The 7826-nt window shown below is 47.0% G+C and overlaps 1 non-coding gene across 1 annotated transcript; it reads right to left on the bottom strand.

The window, feature by feature from the left end:
* Positions 1–2710: 2710 nt before the first annotated feature.
* trnak-cuu (transfer RNA lysine (anticodon CUU)) lies at positions 2711–2783 on the bottom strand. The gene has a single exon. It is a non-coding gene; the product is annotated as a tRNA-Lys (tRNA).
* Positions 2784–7826: the final 5043 nt, after the last annotated feature.

Here is a 7826-nt window from a genome sequence, read left to right as displayed (position 1 = left end):
CCTTTGTGGAGAGGCTCGACCATTTCTTCACTGCAAACGATCTGGCAGGTGACAACCCGGCCACACTGGCTGATAAGCGCATAGCTATCCTGCTAACCAGTTGTGGGCCCACCGTCTATGGCCTCGTCAGGGACTTGCTGGCACCAGCGAAGACAATGACCAAGATGTACTAGGAGCTTGTAACACTGATCCAAGAACAACCCAAGCAGAAAGAGAGCATCCTCACAGCCAGAAACCGGTTTTATACACACCGACGGCCTGAACGCCAGGAGATCACGAAATATGCTGCAGACCTCAGGAGGCTGGCGGCACCGTGTGATTTTGGTGACCACCCCACCGAAGCACTGCGGGATATCTTTGTAATTGGAATCGGCCACGAGGACCTCCTTCATAAGCTACTGTCAGCGGATACCACAGTCACACTGCAGAAGGCCATCTCCGTGAGGCAAGCATTCATGACCTCGACCTGTGGCTGTAGGCGGATGACTCATCCTCAGGACTCAAACCCGGCAAGTACTGTACACAGAGTGGTGCCTTTTAGAGGCTGGAATGTAGAACATGAACCTTCTCAGGGGAGAGAGAACAGGCCCCCGAGTCCCTTAACTCAGAGTCCATGGTCCGATCAGCCATGATCTTATTGAATGGCAGAGCAGGATCGAGAGGCCGAATGGCCGACTCCTGTTACTATTTCTTATGTTCTTATGTTAATCATTTAAGCAGCTTGAATCATTGATGAAGTTTTCTCCCCTATCTGACTTTATACACTCTGCCTTTCGGAGACTGGTTTAACATTTTAGCTGTTCATGCGACAAGGAACCTTGGGCGACTTTTGTTCAATTTATTTACAGCAAAAATAGCCTCCAAAATAATGTTTCCGCCTGGGTTTGAACCAGGGACTTTTCGCATGTGAGACAAATGTGATAAACGCAACACTGCAGAAACGTTGTGGTTGAAGTAATGTTAGGAATATAACCAGAGCTTTAACCTACACAGCGGGCCGATACTTCAGGAGCTGGTTTTACGAGAATAGAAAGACGGTGTTGGAGTGGATTTTCAGACATAGCAAAGCATGATGGGGTAAGCCACTACAAAATGAACTTTGTACCAAGAAGTCTATCTGCTGTCACTGATATGAACTCGGTAGCAACAAGTGCAGGTCACTCTTTCATCGAAAGCTTTGTAACAGAAAAACTAACCACCAAAGAAGATAAAGAGGAAGGGCCCCCTAACTCGCACCATGCTATCAGGTTTCACGAGGTCTAAAAAGTTGAATGTAAATGAATTGCGTTGCTATATGGATCGATTGGTTGTATGTAAATGAATTTAAATGATGGTATTCCGCCCCCTGTAAACTGCTTATAACCCCGCGGCACAAGGCACTCTGGGAGATCGCTGGATCTCAACCCTTCTCCCAGAGCTCTGTAAGCAATAAAGTTGTCTCTCTTACCTTACCAGAGTCTATGTGAATGTATTTTCACTAACAGTGGATGCAGAGAGGATGTTTCCACCGATGGGTGAGACTAGAACTAGGGGCATGATCTTAGAATAAAACTGAGATAAGGAGGAATTTCTTCTCTCAGAGGGCTGCAAATCTGTGGAATTCACGGTCCCAGAGAGTTGTGGAAGCTGGGAAATTGAATATATTTAGGACAGGAATAGATAGTTTCTTAAACAATAAATGGTTAAGGGGTTATGGGCAGCGGGCGGGGAAGTGAAGCTGAGTCCATGATCGGATCAGCCATGATCTTATTAAATGGTGGAATAGGCTCGAGGGGCCGTATGGCCGACTCCTGCTCCTCTTTCTTATGTTCCTTTGACTAATACACACCAACATCGTGGAGGTCACCATTGAGAAAGTTGATGTGGGCAAGCCTGGCTAGCTGATCTGTAGAGCTTTAGATTTTTAATTTTTAGGTCATGCGTCCGAGCCCCACCTTGCATGAATAATTTTCCTTAAACTTTTATGTCACTTTCACGGGAATTAACCCACACATTCAAAAAGGAGTTCGATATGTCCCTTATGGCTAAACGATTCGAGGGGCATGGGGAGAAAGCAGGAAAGGGGTACTGAGGGAATGATCAGCTCTGATCATAGTGAATGGCGGTGCAGGCTCGAAGGGCCGAATGGCCGACTACTGCACCTATTTTCTTTGTTTCTATGTTTCCCCTTGTGGGGGAATCTAGAACTTGGGGGCACAGTTTCAGAATAAGGGGTCATAAGAACATAAGAAGTCGGAGCAGGAGTCGGCCACATGGTCGCTTCAGCCTGCTCCACCATTCAATACGATCATGGCTGATCCCCATAACCCCATATTTCCTGAACGTTTAAGGGTCGCCCATTTAAAACGGAGATGAGGAGGAATTTCTTCTCTCAGAGGGTGATGAATCTTTCGAGCTCTCTGCCCCAGAGAGCTGTGGAGGCTGGGTCATTGAATAATTTAATGTGGATATAGACAGATCTTTTGAACGAGGCCATATGGATTGAATTGGAGAAAAGAAAAGGGGTGACCACACGACTGGGAATGTACGAGAGACCCCAGAACATCCAGAGGGAGATATAGGGGCTGGTTATTGTGATTCAGCAAGGAAACTATCGATCCTGGAGGACAAATACTCTATTCCAAATGAAACGGACCCAGCCTCTCCAATTGATCAGTTAATTAATGATGTTTTCCCGTGAAAGCAAAATAAAAGTTTAAAAAAACTTATTCACCTAACGTGGGGCTTGAACCCACGATCCTGAGATTAAGAGTCTCATGCTCGACCGACTGAGCTAGCCGGGCTTCTACCCAAGGCAGGTTTTTATCGCTCATTGCAGCCAGGCGCCTGTTGGCTCCGTCCCAGATGTTGAAACTTGCTGTTGAAACTTGTGTTGTGTTTATCACATTTTCTTTACACGCAATAGGTCCATGGTTCAATCCCGGGCAGAAACATTATGTTTAACCTTTCTGCGGATGAACAATCGGAGGCGAATCTATTCTCCCGGCCAATGCTGCCTGACCTGCTGAGATTTCCAGCATTTGCTGTTTTTATTTGTTATTTATTCTCCTGGAAAAAGGGCTCCCTTATTCCTTAATTGCTCTTTATTTCACTTCAATAAATGGATAACGTTGACTGAGAGAAAACGGATCCACCGGGGACCTTTTGCTTGTGAGGCCAACGTGATATCCGATACACTGCAGCCAACCAAAGGGCGAGAAACCACTGAATATAAAGGATGAGCTGACAGATATCAGGGGCAGTGCAGTCTGGTCAATGTTAAACCCTCCTTTCTTATTCAGCAATGGCATGGACGGGAGTCAGACGTCACAAGGTTTAATTAAAGACACAAATACAATAACACTTCCAAATCTTTTCAGTGTAAAATTCTTTCACTCTATTTGAAATCCTATTGCGTTGAATCTACAAATACGCACAGTGGGATTTTATCTTCACTAGTGATTGTATTTTGTGTGCACGATAGGAATAACCGGTGCTGTTAAATTTGATAAAAGTTGCCCCAGATCCCTGAAGACTTTGAACCAGGCAGCTAAAATACAGTTAGTAAAATGGGATATAGTTTTCGAGTTAAGATGCAAAGCACAGGACAAATGATTGACGGATGGAGTGTCCCTGAGTTAGCAATTGTTTGATTGTGCAACAGAAGGTGAGGGGTTAATGAATGATGGTTTCCCGTGAAAGCAAGAGAACAGTTTAAGAAGGAATCATACGGTGCCTGTCAGGTGAGCGCTGCTTGTGATACCTGGTGGGAATGGACGGGGTTTTTAAAGCCACTTGTATTGCAGAACCTTCATGTAGACGAACATCTCGAGCTCACTTTACAGGTCTCATGGTGCTACGGTAGTTTGTCTGACTACAAATCAGAGGGTTATGTGTTCAAATCACTTCGGGGTCACTGTTCTCTTGGATATTTTTCTTCCAGAATTATTATTTCCTTTGCTGTTTGACAATAACCAGACCCTTGCTCAAAGGTCTGTCTCACTGTTTCCCCGGTGTCAGGCAGAGATACGCCTGCTGCCCTCATTTATTTCATGTGACAGGACACAAAAGTTCAAAATCAATCTGCAGGTGGCCACATGCAGCACTGAATAGTCAGGACGGCCGAGCGATCGAAGGTGCTGTGTTCAGGTCACTGTCTTCAATGGAACTGTGGGTTTAAGACCCACTTCTGACATTTCTTATATGTAATCATTGAGCGTAACCCATTTGTTTTATCACCACTAACTCCTTAAAAGTACGATTCAGCAGCCCACCTGCTCGCTTAACATTTCCGTCTCACTTGGTGCTGAAGTTTGTTCATTCTTTTGTAGACCGGCAATCATATATTTTGCCCTGAGCATGTGAGGAACTTTTATCCCGATCTCATTGGGTTTAATTTTGGTAATCTGGTGCTGAAAGTGGAGATGTTTCCGCAGTGTAACGGTTAACACGTTCGCCTCACACGCGAAAGCACCTCGGGGGGAAATATTTTCTGGAGCTTTCTCATGCATGTTCAGAGGAGAGTTTGTTCTCCTGTGAATGGTCAAGAGATCATAAGAACTTAAGAGTTAGGAACAGGAGTCAGCCATTCGTCCCATTTTCAAGTTTTCAAGATCTTTCCGTGCGGTTTCGGAACGGGGACCTTTCTTGTGTGAGGCGAACGTGATAACTACTACACTACGGAAACACTGTGATAGATTCTATCTTAGGATAAAACCACAGCTCCAAACCTACACAGCTAGCCGAGAATTCAGGAACTTGTTTTCAGAGAATAGAATGAGGGTGCTATATTTAGGATGGCTGTAAGTGTAGCCTTCGATAGCGTGGACCATTTCCCCCGTATCGGGAACCTACTGTCAGCAAGGTCAGACATCGATGACGAGGTCCAACACCGCCCCCAGTGTGCCAGCACAGCCTTCGATCACCTGAGGAGGAGAGTGTTTGAAGACCAGGACCTGAAATCTGGCACCAGCCTTAGGGTCTGCAGGCCGGTGGTGATACCTGGCCTGCAGTATGGCTCCGAAATATGGACTGTATACAGCAGACATCTCAAATCACTGGAGAAATACCACCAGGGCTGTCTCCGCAAGACGCTGCAAATCCCCTGGGAGAACAGACGCACCAACATCAGTGTTCTCGCTCAGGCCAACATCCCCAGCATTGAAGCACTGACCACACTCGACCAGCTCTGCTGGGCGGGCCACATTGTCCACATGCCCGACACGAGACTCGCTAAGCAAGCGCTCTACTCAGAACTCCGACACGGTAAGCGAGACCCAGGTGGGCAATGTCATTTATTTCACACTACTGTATATAACTGTACCTTACCATGCTATACATGACTGTAACTAGATATGACCTTTAACCACAAGCATACTTTACCACCAGGGGTGCCCTTGCAGGAGACACTGCATACCTGTTCCACACAGGTACATAAAGGCAGGTCTCAGGCAAGTTTGGCACTCAAGAGCTGTGAAAGAAAGGTGCAGGTCCAGAGTGACCTTGAATTCAGCATGTGCCTCGTGTAAGTCTGTACTGCAGGGTCAGTATTTTACATTGGCGACGAGTTACGGGATCACAGAATCCACAGAATGGCTACCAACGGCTCAGATGAGAAATATAATGCTGGAGACAATTGGGAGGACTTTATAGAAAGGCTCCAGCAAAGCTTTGTAAACAAAGCCTTGTTGGGCGACGATAAGGCAGACAAGAGAAGAGCCCATCTCTTGACCAGCTGTGGCTCGAAAACATATGCCTTAATGAAAGACCTGCTGGCACCCGAGAAACCAGCAAGCAAGTCGTTTGAGGAGTTGAGCACACTGGTGAGAGAGCCTACATATGGCCAGACACAGGTTCTACAACTACAGACGCTGTGTGGGCCAGAGCATACCCGACTTTGTGGCGGAACTTCGGACGTTGGCGAGTTTGTGTGAGTTCTCCAATGAACTAAGGAGAGAAGTACTGAGAAACTTTTTTATTGAAGGAATACGCCACGCATGCATATTCCGAAAGCTTATAGAGACCAAGAACTTGTCCCCAGAGGCAGCAGCACTGATCGCACAGACATTCCTCGCAGGAGAAGAAGAAACAAGGTTGATCTACACTGCGGGTACGACAAATAACGAAACATCGGAACAAGGGGTTCACAGCGTGAAACAAGCCGCTACCCCCACACACAGACAAAGGCAGGAGAGCAGGCCTTCAACAGCAGGCAGTGGCGCCAGAAGCCATCAAGGGCCACATGAACGGCCATTCACACCTCATCAACCCACAATGCGAGCAATCAACAACAGACTGAGAGAAGCTCATGAGAGATCAGCCAGACGCAGCTCATCCTTCGGAAACAATGGAAGCGGTCTGTGCTAGAGATGTGGGGGAAGGCACTCAACAAGGGGATGTCGATTTCAGCATGTTGTTTGCAGAAACTGCAACTATACAGGACATCTGGCTCATGTGCAAAAAAACGGCAGCTCGGCTGGTATACAAATCAGAAGGGTCGGAAAGCGTAACAGAAGACGGTGAGGACAGTGCGGGGGACACCGAGGTACAGCGGGTCAACACGATCAATGTCCACTGTTCTTACAACAAGACGCCTCGAATAATGATGAGGGTCCTACTCAACGGGATACCCGTCAACATGGAACTGGACATGGGAGCTAGTCAATCCCTCATGCGCGTTCAACAATTTGAACAGCTGTGGCCGCACAAAAGCAACAGACCAAAACTCACAAGGATCAACAACAAACTAAGGACCTATACCAAAGAAATCGTCCCAGTCCTTGGCAGCGCCATGCTCTCTGTCACACACAAAGGTACAGTTAACCGATTTCCATGTGGATTTTGCCCGGAGATCTCCCAGCATTGTTGGGAAGAAGCTTTCTGGCAAAACTGAATTGGAAATGGGATGATGTTCACACCACGTCGTCAGAGGAAAGGACCTGCTGCTCAACAGTTCCAAGTCGTTTTGAACATCTCTTTCAGCCTTCAAAGGGGCGAAAGTTAAAATCTACGTTACACAGGATGCCAGACCCGTCCATCACAAGGCTAGAGCTGTGCCTTATGTGATGAGGGCAAAGATTGAACACGAACTGGACCGGCTTCTGCGGGAAGGCATTATTTCACCCGTGGAATTTACCGACTGGGCAAGTCCCATCGTCCCCGTCATGAAGCCTGATGGATCAGTACGAATCTGTGGGGATTATAAGTCTACCATAAACAGAGCCTCCCGACAGGACCAGTACCCGCTGCCCAGAGCAGAGGATCTATTTGCCACATTGGCTGGAGGAAATATTTTCTCGAAACTAGATCTCACATCTGCGTATATGACGCAAGAATGGACCAAGGAGACAAAGCTATTCACCACCATCAACACACATAGAGGCCTTTTCATGCACAATCGATGCCCATTCGGCATCATGTCGGCAGCTGCTATATTCCAGCACAACATGCAGAGTCTTCTAAAGTCCATCCCGGGGACGGTTGTATTTCAAAACGACATACTTATGGGGGAGGGAAACCGACTCCCATCTCTGCAATTTGGAGGAAGTACTAAGTCGATTTGATCGGGTAGGCCTAAGAGTTAAGAAATCCAAGTGTCTGTTTCTCGCGCCCGAGGTTGAATTTTTGGGCAGAAGTATTGTCGCTGATGGAATCTGCCAAACAGTATCCAAAACAGAAGCAATTCGCCTGGCGCCCAGGCCCCGGAATGTCTCAGAACTGTGCGCCTTTCTCGGGCTACTCAATTACTTTGGAAACTTTATGCAGAACTTAACCACGCTGCTGAAGCCTCTCCATGTGCTACTCAGGAAGAGGTGCGATTGTATTTGGGTGACACCCAGGAACGCGCC

The sequence above is a fragment of the Pristiophorus japonicus genome, unplaced genomic scaffold (genome assembly GCF_044704955.1).
Source record: "Pristiophorus japonicus isolate sPriJap1 unplaced genomic scaffold, sPriJap1.hap1 HAP1_SCAFFOLD_29, whole genome shotgun sequence".
NCBI lineage: Eukaryota > Metazoa > Chordata > Chondrichthyes > Pristiophoridae > Pristiophorus > Pristiophorus japonicus.
The sequence above is the reverse complement of the archived record's forward strand: the minus strand, read 5'-3'. Positions and strand labels throughout refer to the sequence as shown.